This window comes from Stomoxys calcitrans, chromosome 1 (genome assembly GCF_963082655.1).
Source record: "Stomoxys calcitrans chromosome 1, idStoCalc2.1, whole genome shotgun sequence".
NCBI classification, from domain to species: Eukaryota; Metazoa; Arthropoda; class Insecta; order Diptera; family Muscidae; genus Stomoxys; species Stomoxys calcitrans.
In genome coordinates, this window is record NC_081552.1 from 184,252,880 (window position 1) to 184,267,496 (window position 14,617).

The window sequence follows — 14,617 nt, forward strand, 5'->3', positions numbered from 1 at the left end:
ATATGTTTTGCTCTATAATTCAGAACGCTCATTTAAATAAACACTAGCTGCCAGGTAGGTTGTCGGCCTGCTTGCCTTCCTCCACCTGTGCACAAAGCTCTTCCAGCGATAATAATAATGATGATGATGTTGATGTCTTTCATCGTTGTTGTCAATGCTGCTCTGGTTTTGAATAATTATTCCCTTGAATAAACAAATTTCCTAAGAATGTTTTTTCTAAGTCTAGGAAAATGAATTGGGTTGGGTGGGTGGTAAGGGCGGTCGGTCGGTAGTTGAGTTTTACAGCACGAACAGTTTTTTTACCAACAAAGTTGTTCTGTAGCCATACATAGGGTTTAGAGTGTATGTGGAAGTGATGGCACTTTAATATAAACAGTGTCACGTACACAAAGAAAAATTATAATTTTAAGGGGTTTGATGAGCCGTGCGAAGCCCTAGAAAATAACCGATAAAAACAAATCGGTCGATCACTTGCTTTTGTATATATTTTTAAGTTTTTATGGGCTAGGCTTGGCTGGGCTGATTTCGCTTTGAGTTTTAGAGGGCGGAACTCAGCCTAATGGGCTAAAAATTGTGGATTCGATATAACCCATTTGCAATCCCGATGTGGTCATATCTTTCCGAAATTTGAGGCAGATGGCTTTATTACTTGTTCAAACGGTATAATAATTTCGAAAGACGGCATAGAATGTCAAGACGATGAAGTATATAGGGTTTTATATCAAATTATATAGGCTTCAGATCGACAATTAGAAGTGTTGCCAATGAAATGACTCCCTTCTGCAAAGATGACATTTTACAGCTTAAACCACACATGCATATGTTTATGTTGCAGAGTTGACATTTTTCTATGTGTATACTCCTCGGACCTTGGTTTTAGCTGTTGCTATCACTTTATGGCTTTCCCAAAGCAGTAATAAATAGAGTAGTCAGTCTGATGTGTCTATCCTCAAATAAATAACCTCGACATGTGCTATTAATAGCTTGGCGAATGCTTTGCCGTTGTTGTTTATCTGGAGTCAGTGTAACGTAAATAAGTTAGATAAAATAATGACCTTAAACATTTCACCATTTTGTCGCTGGCTTGGTGTATATGGTTTGCCTGATTGTTGTTTGTTTGATTAGATATTGGATTAAAGTCGAGCAAACGCCGAATGAATGTAACAAGTGGTGCACAATGGTCCCGAATTTAAATACTAAAGTGTGGTCTTTTAGCTGTTATCCTTTTCGCAACACTGGTTTAAACAGCTCACGCACGTTTCGTGTTTTGTTTCACTGTCAAACATCTTCAGTTTGGTCTATAATTTAACCACGAATCGTCTTTCAAAAGAACAACGCTTGCACTAAATTATTAAATTTTATTTTCAAAATGCGTGCTCTGTTAAGAAAGTTCATCGCGCGCTTCTTCCATTTTACGATGAAGCTTATTTTTGGCTCAATAAGCAGAATTGCCGATTTGGGAGTGAAAATCAGCCAGAAACATTGCAAGAGCTACCAATGCGTCCAGAAAAAAGCCACAGTTTTGTGCGGTTTATGGGCTGGTGGCATCATTGGACCGTACTTTTTCAAACATGATGCGCATCGTAACGTAACTGTGAATGATGAGCGCTACCGTGAGATGATATGCAACTTTTTTTTGCCCAAAATGCAAGAGCTTGACTTGCATGACATGTGGTTTCAACAAGACATGTCACACTGGACTCGTAACAATGGACTTATTGGGAGTCGAGTTCGGTGAACATTCTACTCACGTTCGGGAGCAGTCAAATGGCCGCCTAGATTGTGTGATTTAACGCCTTTAGACTATTTTTTTTGTGGAGCTATGTTAAAGTTCATGAATTTTTTTGAATTTTATGTTTTTTTTAAAAAAAAAAAACTTTCCTATAGCTCTTAAAAAATATTTAACAAGTAAAAAGGCATTAAGAACTTTGAATACCCACCACCTCGGGTGTATATATGTAAACCACCTTTCGTTATAATCCAGTGAAAAATTCTTTATTTATGCATGTTATGACGAAGGGCCTAACACTACACAAAACCTGACCCGATCAGGGCCGTCTCCGAGAAGAATATTGAGGGGCCTAACACAATTCACTGTAATAAATTTCAACGAAATCACAAAATAAATGCGCCTTCTATGGGCCCAAGACCTTAAAACCAGAGATCAGACTATATGACAGCTGTATCTAAATTTGGCCCGATCTAGCCCAAGTTGAAGAAGTATGCCGAGTGGCCTAACACAACTCACTGTCTCAAATTTCAGCCAAATCGGATAATAAATGTGGCTTCGATGGGCTTAAGACCTTGAATTGGCAGATAGGTCTGTATGGGGGCTATATCAAAATATAGTCCGATATAGCCCATCTTCAAGCTTAACCTGCTTTTGGACAAAAAAAAAAGAATCTGTACAATCTGTGCACGCTACAGTCTATTTTTAAAGACTGTAGCGTGATTTCAACAGAAAGACGGACGGATATCGCTAGATTGTTCTAGATTTTTACGACGATCAAGAATATATATACTTTATAGGATCGGTAATGGATATCTTAATGTGTTGCAAACGGAATGACAAAATTAAGATATGTACCCCCATCCTTCGGTGGTGGGCATAAAAACAAACAAAAAATACTACATGAAAAAAAACAAGTAAAAGCGTGCCAAGTTCGGCTGTGCCGAATCTTGGTATTCTGCTAAAAATACAATACAAAATAAATTTATTTAATATAATTTTATTCTATATACCAAACTTCTGTCAAACCAGCAAAATTAAAGCTTCTAGGAACCGAACAAGGATAATCGAGACATCGGTTGTGGCTTATATAATATATATACTTTATGGGGTCTGAGACGAATATTTTGAGGAGTTACAAACAGAATGACGAAATTAGTATACTCCCATCCTATGGTTGAGGGTATAAAAATGGTTCAAACCAGCTGTCATATAGACCGGTCTGCCGATTTAGGGTCTTAAGCCCATAAAAGACCCGTTTATTGTCCGACTTAGCTGAAATTTGGGTCAGTTGCCCTCACCATACTTGTCTTATTTGACTTAGATGGTTTGCGGTTTCCTTATAGCGGTTAATATAGCGAGTTGTGGTAGGCTCCTCGACATTCCTGTTCAATACGGTCCAGATTTGGATACAGCTGCCATATATACCGATCTACCAATTTAAAGTTTTAGACCCATAAAAGGTGATTTTATAAACAGATTTCGCTGAAATTAGGCACAATGAGTTGCGTTAGACTCTTCAACATTCGTACCGAGAGGGGTTAAGATCCGTCTATATTTCGATATAACTGCAATATAGACCGATCTCAGACGCATTTATTGCCCGATTTCGCTGAAATTTAGTGTAGGGAACTATGTTGTGCTCCTCGACAGCTCTGTTCAATACGGCCCAGATCGGTCTAGATTTGGATGTAGCTAATATATATACCGATGAAGATCGGAATAAATTATGCATTTTTCACCGTATTATGAATGGGGGAGCCCCGGTAGCCGAGTTGGTAGCGTGCTTGGGGTCGTGGGTTCGATTCCCGCCAGAAGCCTTGGTCTGTCGCTACTGTGGTATCACAATGGACTTAAAATTGTCTAAGTGAGTCTGACGCAAAGTGGTTAATATGTATATATCCGAGGTGTTGGGTATCCATAGTTCGGCCCGGCCGTACTTAACTCCTTTTTTTCTTGCTTTAATTTTTTAATTGAAAATGTTTTCAATTATTTTTCAATAACGGTGATCGATATTATCGTTTTCGTGATTGAAGCAGTTCCAATAACAAAACAAGCAAGGACGAACTAAATTCGGGCGAAGCCGACCTTTTGATACCCTATACCACATTGGGTATACAAGTTAAGTCATCAAAACTCCAATTTGCTTAAATTTGAAATGTAGAATTTCGACTAAAATCCCGACATATTGTGGGATTTATAAAAAAAATCGTAGTGCAAAATATTAGTGCAAAGACACTAAAAGCTGAAATCGGGCGATAGATATATATGGGAGCTATAACTGCATCTTAACCGATTTCTATCAAAATCACCAGTAATGTCGAGACTCATAAGAAACTCTCTTGTGCCAAATTTCGTGAGAATCGGTTCACAAATGACGATACCATTGCAGTATTAGTCCAAATCGAACGAAAATATATATGGGAGCTATATCTAAATCTAATCCGCAGCCGACCGTCTGTCTGTCTGTCGAAAGAACGCTAACTTTCAAAGGAATAAAGCTAGCCGCTTGAATTTTTGCACAAATACATTGTATAAAATTGTAAATGGGCCATATCGGTCCATATTTAGATATAGCTGTCACATAAACCGATCTTGGATCTTGGCTTCTTGAGCCTCTAGAGGGCGCAATTCTTATCCGATTTGGCTGACATTTTACAATAGGTGTTTTGTTTTGTGCCAATTATGGTTCAAATCGGGGTATAACCTGATGTAGCTGTCATATAAACCGATTGGGGTATTGACTTTTTGAGCCTCTAGAGGACGTAATTATTATCCGATTTGGCTGAAAACGTACAATGGCTTTTCCAATGACCTCCAACATACGTGTCAAATTTGGTCTGAATCGGTCAATAGCCTGATACAGCTCCCCTCCCCTATTTTACTTCTTTAGCCCCAAAAAAGCGCAATTCTTATTCGATTTGGCTGAAATGTAGACTTCTACTGTGGTCTCCAACATTCAATTCAATAAGCAAAGCAATTGTTTTCTTTTATCCTTTGTTTGTCTAAAAAGAGATATCGGGAAAGAACTCGACAAATGCGATTCATGGTGGAAGGTATATAAGATTCGGCCCGGCCGAACTTAGCACGCTTTTGCTTATTTTCTTGCAAAGATATTCCAAACGTTCTAAAGTTTAAGAACCATACTAAGGGAATATGGAATTTAGATAAATACCACTTCAGAGACTCTCGAACTATTACTCGTACGAACTATGCTGAGTGTTCGAACTTTGCAAATGTACCCAATGATTCCAATTTTACCAAAAATTGCGGCACAAAACACAGTGCTAAAAAGCTTGCCAATCCTCGCTATAAACCAATTCGCCTTAACAATTTTTTTTCCAAAGATACTCGAGAGGCTTTTGCACTCTTCAGTATAGCAGAAATCTTCGTTACCAATTGTTTGATAAGCATTGAATTAATCGTCAAATATTTGTAATTATATACATAAAGTGGGACAGAAAACTCTACATACCCAACTCAATAAACACGTTTTACAAAACCTAATTTTTGTACGAAAAAGTTTTTCTCCAAAACGTCTATTGTTTCTTAAATTGTTTAGCATGGTTTCCAGTATTATAATTAGTTGAAATTTTTAGAGTGAAATCTTATCCTAACTTCGTTACTGACAGTTTGCGTAACTGTTATTTATGAAAAGGTATGTAGACATTTCTGTGCCACTGTATTTGGAAAATAAGCGGCCAAGGTGACGTATGACGTATGGCATATGTCGACATAAAATCGAATAGTATTCATACACACCTATGTCCAATAAATTTGAAATAATTTTAAATAGCTGATGCCATGTCAGAGGTGTTTGCCCCATCATGAGTAATATGGAAATTAGAGGAAACAAAAGTTATGTTTACCATGATCATACAACCAATGAAATTGTCAGGTTTTTGACGGACGTTGAAGGACGTTGTCATTATGATGACAGACTTGTTTCTCTTTACTGTTAAGGATTCCGATTGGGGTGCACTAACAAAGCTGTATAGATGGGTTAAAGCCAGTGAGCTTAGCATAAACCCTAAAAAGACTGAACAGGTACTGTTCACCAAATAATTTTTTAGAGCGCACAACAATAGTGGCATGGGCCGGATTTATATCCGCAACCTGTTTTCAACCTAACCTCCTGTTCATCAGAAGAAGAATGTTTAGCATTTTCAGGGGACACGAAGTAGCATTGTTACTAAAGGGTGATTTTTTTGAGGTTAGGATTTTCATGCATTAGTATTTGACAGATCACGTGGGATTTCAGACATGGTGTCAAAGAGAAAGATGCTCAGTATGCTTTGACATTTCATCATGAATAGACTTACTAACGAGCAACGCTTGCAAATCATTGAATTTTATTACCAAAATCAGTGTTCGGTTCGAAATGTGTTCATTCACCGTAACGTTGCGTCCAACAGCATCTTTGAAAAAATACGGTCCAATGATTCCACCAGCGTACAAACCACACCAAACAGTGCATTTTTCGGGATGCATGGGCAGTTCTTGAACGGCTTCTGGTTGCTCTTCACTCCAAATGCGGCAATTTTGCTTATTTACGTAGCCATTCAACCAGAAATGAGCCTCATCGATGAACAAAATTTGTCAAAATTTGAACACATTTCGAACCGAACACTGATTTTGGTAATAAAATTCAATGATTTGCAAGCGTTGCTCGTTAGTAAGTCTATTCATGATGAAATGTCAAAGCATACTGAGCATCTTTCTCTTTGACACCATGTCTGAAATCCCACGTGATCTGTCAAATACTAATGCATGAAAATCCTAACCTCAAAAAAATCACCCTTTACCAAATACCTATTTAATTTTTGAACCAAAATTAGGTAAGGTTGAAAAGAGGGTGCCGTTCCGCTCCATGCCAATATGGACATACACCTAGGCCAGTAATCGACTTGTTGTGCGCTCTAATTGACAAAAAGTAACCTCGGAAAAGAAAATCGTAGTCAAGAATTCCAGGCTACTTATTAAATTCCTGTTTTCCATACCCCGCCCTTAAGATGGGACATGTCTGGTATTGTGTCCCCACCTAAGTGCGGTGTGTCCATTTGCCGCGAAAGCCGGGTAATAACATAAGAAGATCTCCAACGACTCATAGTATTTCCCCAATTCCATGGCAGCTGGTTGTACTTGCCGGACTGACCCGATGGAGTGCTTCATTGGCAAGGGCTACCCCCTCAGCGTACAACACACTGCTAAAACAACAACATCATCTTCCCCACATGCTTTCACTTGCCGCATGCCATCCGGATCATGCCATCCTCAGATAAGGCGTTAATCTCCTTCTTACACTACAACACTGTTCGTGACTTTACCGTCCTGGTTGTTATTGCACTGATGGCCAGTTTACAGTTCGTAAAAATGTTCACACTCGAAGTCCTCGCATTAGCACCACACCACCTCACGCATTCCATGATCGCCCGGATCTCCGCATGCAGGACCGTATTATGGTCAGTCAGTATAAAACAGATCTCAGTCTTTGGGTTCTCAATGTAGACTCCCAGGCCCACTCTGTCCTCTAGCTTTGATCCATCTGTGTAACATGATCTTTCAGTGTCTCGCCTCAGATATCTTATAGGAAACCTCGATTATACCGCGATGGTATGACCTGCTCCTATCCTCAATCCATTCTCCCATCGCTTTAAGTCCCAAAGCCGCAGTGACTGCCTCCCACTTAATCTGTATGTCTTTGGGTCTGGTATCTTAAATAGTCTCCAGTGCCCTAGTGGGCGTGGTCCTCATCGCTCCGCCTATGCCAAGATGTAGACCCCCAGGCCCACTCTGTCCTCTAGCTTTGATCCATCTGTGTAACATGATCTTTCAGTGCCTCGCACTCGACCTCATGTGTCATCTCAGATATCTTATCGGAAACCTCGATTATACCGCGATGGTATGACCTGCACCTATCCTCAATCCATTCTCCCATCGCTTTAAGTCCCAAAGCCGCAGTGGCTGCCTCCCACTTAATCTGTATGTCTTTGGGTCTGGTATCTAAAATAGTCTCCAGTGCCCTAGTGGGCGTGGTCCTCATCGATCCGCCTATGCCAATACAACATGTTCTCTGAACCAGTTGAATTATCCTAACGTTGCACTTTTTCTCCATCGTAGTCCACCACTATTGAGGCGTAAGTAACTATCCTCGGATTTAGGTCCCATTTCGAGCCTACGGCCCGTCTACATAGTACTCAACATCTGTGAGCCTTCTCGGTACCTGAATGTGACACTTCCAATTTAGTTTTCTGTCCAAGATCCCACCGAAGTATTTGACCTTTTCGATATCGAAATAGTTCTATTGAGAAAATGTGGTCGTCAAATTGGCCCACCATTGTCTTCCATGTGAATAGACAGTTTTCAATCTTCTCGGGTCGTAAACCATCTCCAAGGCCTTTTCGGCCCTTCTGCATAGCGGTTTTGGATCCTCACCCCTTAGAAGTGTTATAATATCGTCTGCGTAGCAGCCGACCGCTATCGTGATTTCGAAAGACGGGCGGACAAGGCTAGATCGAATCAAAATGTGGAGACGATCCAGAATATATATACCTTATGGGGCCCCAGTTCAATATTTCGAGGTGTTACACACGGAATGACTAGATTAGTATACCCCCATCCTATGGTGATGGGTATAAAAACCTAAAGTCAATGTGTTAATTGGTCCCTATCAATGCGGCTTTAGAGCTGGTAAATCCATATTTGACCAGATATTCGCACTACGCCCAATCCTGCAAAACATCCGAGAAGGGCAGGTCAATTCTTACCATCTCTGTTAACTACAAATCCGCTTTATATAGCCCTATACGTTCAAACATATTTCAAGCCGTGGGAGGAGAAAATGTCCCATTTACAGAAAGCGCAAAATACCTGGGTGTTTTGCTGAACAGGAAATCGAACTTCAAATCCAACATTTTGGAAAGGGCTAGAAAGGCAACTCTTGCCCTATACGCCTGCAAGAAAGCCATTGGCAAAGGTTAGGGGGGTTTAGACATCGTGTCATGCATTGGGTATATACTACAGTTGTCAGACCTATAATGCTATATGGTGTTGTGGTCTGGTGGACGGCGCTTCAAAAGTCCACCTACTGCTCAATAGTTAACCGGATCCAAAGTATGACTTGTTAGTACATCACAGCCGCACTGAAGACGACACCATCGGATGCACTTAATTTAATGCTACATCAAATGCCTCTGGACGTTGTGGCTAGACAAATTGCTGCGACCACTGCCATGAAGTTAACTGAGCTTTCTCATTGGTCGTGTAGCGGCTACGGACTCTGTGTTATGCTTGATACAATATCCGATGTGATCCAGGCAGTGGGGATTACACCCTACCTGAGCCGCTTTTTGATAAAAATTACTGTGTTACTATGCCTAATAGAACCGATTGGAACTACAATATCCTGGTAACAGAAGTTACATAGACTTCTATACGGATGGTTCCAAACTAAACTTTGGGCTTTAGGGTGTACTCTAAAGATCTAGAACTGGTCATATCGAAAAGGTTACCCGACGATTGCAGTGTGTATCAAGCGGAGATCCTTGCAATTAAGGAAGTGGTGGAATGGCTAAGATATAATGTCAATACGACGATTGGCATAAATATCTTCTCAGACAGCCAGGCAGCCATTAAATCCCTGGAGAACGTATTTCTGAACACAAAAACCGCCCTCGACTGTCGCACATCTCTCAACAAGATGGCCGAACAGTTAAAAATTCAACTGTTCTGGGTGCCGGGCCACAGAGATATCCCAGGGAATTGTAAAGCGGACGAACTTGCGAGACTAGGAACTACACTACACACTCCAGGAATACTGGAATCTGGGCAAAACTGTATTTTACGGGGTAGTTCGCAAAAAAATCAAATTTTTTGCATACCCCTTAATTTTGACCCCAGGACCCGAATATGAAGTCTGTTTTTGGAGCTCGTTCCTATGGACCCCCCTAGGGGCCAAACCCCCCTTGGGGGGGAAGTAGTCCAACCTAGGCAATATTTGACCCATAGGCGGGTCTACGTAGCGGAGCCTCCAAAACAGATGAAAATTTTAGATTTTTTTTACGAACTACCTCGTAAAATACAGTTAAGCCGGAATCTGCGGGTATGGCTCTAGCGACATGTAAGCTAAGTTTTCAGGACTGCCCTCGACTGTTGCAGATCTCTCAATGAGATGGCTGAAATGTTAAAAAAATTCACCTGATCTGGGTGCCGGGCCACAGAGATAACCCAGGCAATTGTAAAACGGACGAGCTTGCAAGACTAGAAACTACCTTACACATTCCAGGGATACTGGAATCTGTGGGTATGCCTCTAGCGACATGTAAGCTAAGTTTTCAGGATCAGGCCCGAAGGACAACAAATGATAGATGGTCACAAAGAGGGGGCTGTGAACATTCTAAAACTATGTGGCCTAATCTAGACTCGAAGAGGTCTACCTTTGGCTTTGCTGAACAAACGTCTTAGTCATTGCGTCCGTCATGACAGGTCACTGTCTAATCGGAAAACATGCTGACAGACTAAAGGTTGCTAGCAACGATTTTTGCAGAAGCTGTGAGGACATCGAGGAAAAAGAAACTATAGAACACCTTCTGTGTGTGTGTCCCGCACTAGCAGTCAGAAGAAGTTACACTTTAGGTTCTCATTTCTTTGAGAACCTTTCTGAGTTAGCGGATGTGAACATTCGCAAGTTATTGGGGTTTTAAAGCGATCTGGATGGTTCAACGGTAGGAACTAGAAGGCATCTTGCTTCTTCTGTTCCTGTGATATCACAATGGACGAAAACGTCTAAGTGAGTCTGATGGCAAACTGCCACTTAAACCTAACCTAACCTACTTATCCATTTAACCAGAAATAAACCTCCTCACTGAAAACATAGAAATTTCCATCGAGCTGTTGTCACAAAACACAAATTTCGATAATAAATTTCAACAATTTGCAATCGTTTCTCTTATACGAGTTTCTCCAAGATCCAATGGCAGAGTATACCGAACACTTTTCACTTTAACAGATGACATCTCTACACAATTATCAATCAGTGCTGCCACACCAAAAATATAATTCGTAACAAATCATCCTTTATACACATACAGACGCTCCTTATTATGAAGGTCCAAAGTAGTTGCTTTATTCCACAAATGGGCATATCCCTTAGTAGACCAACAACCATTTAGTGCCGCGAAACCACAGACCAGCGTTCTTTTTGTTATAATTAAATTGGTGAATGTTGTGTTAAAAATATACAAACACTTTGACTATGGCACTATAACGATGGCAAATTATTGTATATAAAACTAGCGTTGTTATGCCTCATTCAATTGAATGATTTCGCGTCTCGTAGTAGCTACAAATGACCCTATTGGGCCAACACCTATTTGTCGTTAAGTTTCTCTCTCTCTCTCTCTCCCTCTCTCGCACTTTGTGGTTTCTTTAAAAACAATCTTAAATAAATAAGTAGAATTTTATACATTTATTCTGAAGAAAAAATTTATCTTTTATAAAACGCAAAGTACCTAAACATAGTTTTAAATAATTATTTTTAATTGATTTTTTTAACATCGCCTAGTATGAGCTGGAATTATTTTCACGTTCAAGGCAAGAAAAAATTATTCTCCACCTTTAAATAGAAGTTGTTTCACTTAAGCAGCGATAGACATTGCGTGCATTTAAGTTTTAATAAAAAAAAGCAACAACTTCAGAAGCCTTTAATATTGACGCTAAGTTTTCCAGGGTCAAGTCTGATTAACAATGCATGATTTCATCATAAACAAGATATAGCTCCCATATTTTAGCAGAATCCATGGTGGTGGGTTCCCAAGATTCGGCCCGGCCGAACTTAGCACGCTTTTACTTGTTTTCTGGTGTTAACACCTGAATTCGAACTCAGGCGTTCAGCGTCATAGGAGGACATGCTAACTTCTGCGCTACGGTGGCCTCCGGTGGTTATCCGCTCCTAATGCTGGCGACATTTGTGAGGTACTATTCCATGTAAATACTTCTCCCCAAAGAGGTGTCGCACCGCGACACACCGTTCGAACTCGGCTATAAAAAGGAGACCCCTTATTATTTGAGATTTTTTAGAGCGCACAAGCCGATTACAAGCTAGGTACGGGATAGCTGTGTACACCACACAAGCTGGAACTTTGAGGTCCGATCTGTGTGGTGTTCTTTGTTGTCACGAGAAGCTTAGCTGGAAGCTACCGGACGCGTCCACAGGTTGCGGATAGTGGAATGCTCCATACGCAGTAGCTGCAACGGCAGTCGCGGACAATCAGCGGTATCAAGTTGAGAGTCTCAGTGAGAGGCCGGGTGGCACCGGCTCCTGCATAAATACTGAGTGCCTATGATGCTCGATACGACAAGGCGAGATATTGGCGCCTTTAAATAACCAATGTTCATCATGTTCCCGCGACAATCAGTCGTATAGACCGGAACGAGTTTGCTAGCATATAAGAGCGTGACGAGGATAGCCACCTCCACAAATGTGGTTACAACAACATAGTCTAATATCCGGTATCTAATAACCCCGAGTGAAGAGGACTATCACCAATTATTTATAGACACCACACAGATTGGAACTTAAAGTTTCGACTTTTGTTGTGTTAGTCATTATAATAAGAAGCTCAGTTGAGAGCTACCGGGCTCGTCCAAAGCAACCATCGCCTGCTCCTTCTGACGTTAAGGTAAGCATGATGTGCCCCACTGAAGTTCTAACGTTATCAAGATATGAATTGGAGTTTCCAGGGAAATGTATGTATATCCACGAGTTGTTCAAGTATGCCCTCACTAGACATTCGGGCTTATTCACAAAACTTAATGTAGATTTGAAGTAGGTTTATTTGACAGATTTTCTTCATTATGTTTTGTGAATAAGGCCGATTGTCTATATTCAGGCGTATTTATCAGGTGGTGGCATCAACCCAGCTGAGAGAATTTGATATGTCAACTCATTTTTCAATTCGCCGTACAAAAATATAAACTTCAAAATAAATATTTTAAAAATTGTGTTTGATACTAGTATGGGTTTTATACTTAGGGTATATAATGGCACGCGTCTAGCAACCTCATTCAATATCAGACCCACTCAGGGAACTTAGGCCTATTGTGTCGCCCCCGAAAGATACAAAAAGCGTAAAAGAGCACTGATAAAATGTATGTCAGTACAATGCCAGATATTAAAATGAAGAAGATTAGCGACCCAACAAGGATGACAAAATAAAGCAGAAGTAGTCCAAAATGGGAAATGCACTATTTAGCACAATTAAGACAGGAAAATAAGTTTTCGTGTAGCCATAATCCTGCATCTACTCTCGCAATTTCAGGGCAGTCTCACAATAGGTGCACAACCGTCTATGACTCCTACTCATCTCCACAAAGTAATCTTAAGTGCATCATGTGACTAGCGCAAGGTCAAAGTCCTGACATTGCAATGACTTTTCATGACATTCAGTAGGGAGAGCGGCAGCTCCATCACATCTAGGAGAGGTCCTCTGAACAAACCAAGTTATCTAGCAACATACTATATGCATTCTGAAAGGCCACACACTATGATGACAACGTTATCATCGTAGCCAACAGACTTTAACTGCCCTTTTCAAATGACCTAAAAATCCGACAGAGCCAAAAAGGGGTACACAACCCCTCCTTATGGTGATTGAGCTCTAATCACAATCTTCCTATTTGAGCCATTTGTTAGCATTCACATGGTAGATATTTACGGCTGCAATAACCCTTTGAAAACTAATTTTTCAAACCTGCCATATTGGAGGTTATTGAGACAGAATATGTACGCAATGGAATTTAAATGTGTGTGCTTTATTTAAATTCAGTACACAGAGTGATATGGAAAATGAAAATTATTTTTTCAATACACAACAATTAATACTAAGGTAACTTAATCAAATTAATTATGTTGAACTAAAGTAGAATAACATAAAGTATTTTCAACATGCCTCCTCAACATTATTAATTTAACAATTAAGTTTAATGTTTTGGTTTCGGTACTGGTTTTGTTAGAACATCCGCCAACATATCTTGTGTAGGCAAGTACCGCAGCTCAACAACTCCATTTTGTATTGTGTCCTTAATATAATGATACTTGTAGTGGATATGTTTTGTTCGAGAATGATGAGAACCGAACTCTGCCATTTTTTGCGCACTTTGAGAATCAGTATGTATTTTTATTGGTTTGCCATTGAATAATCCAAGTTCTTCAAGTATGTAACTTAAATATGAGGCTTCTTTAGCTGATTCAGTCAAAGCTATATATTCCGCTTCAGCACTAGAATGTGCAACCACCTTTTGTTTTTTGGATTTCCAGGTGACCGCTCCACCTGCTAGGAGAAAACAGAACCCAGTTTGAGATTTCCTATCATTGATATCTTGAGCCCAATTGGCGTCACAGAATCCCATGAGAGGTGCCGAATTCTTTTTATATATTATTGCTGCATTCCTTGTTGTTCTCAAGTACCTTATTACTTGCAAAGCAGCATTATAATGTTGTTTCCGGGGGTCTTTTGAAAATTGCGATAACATGTTAACTGCACATGCAATATCTGGTCTACTATGCAATGCTACGTACAATAAATAACCAATTAATTCTTTATAGACTTTTTCATCCACTTTTTCCCTCCGCGAGAGTTTTTCTCAAATGACAATTTTGCTCTACATTCGCTGGCTTTATGTCCTTTCTTTTTACAACGAAAACATTTGAAAGTCTTTTTGAACATACCTTCAGCTTGAGTTTTGTTGTAATTTGAACCATATTGATGTTGCTTTCTTGCGTAATGTTTAGCTTTCATTGCAGAATCTTGATCTAACGCATTTTTATCACCAATTTCCAACAAACGCGCCTTCAACACCTCAACTTTCGGAAATTCGTTTGCAGTATCC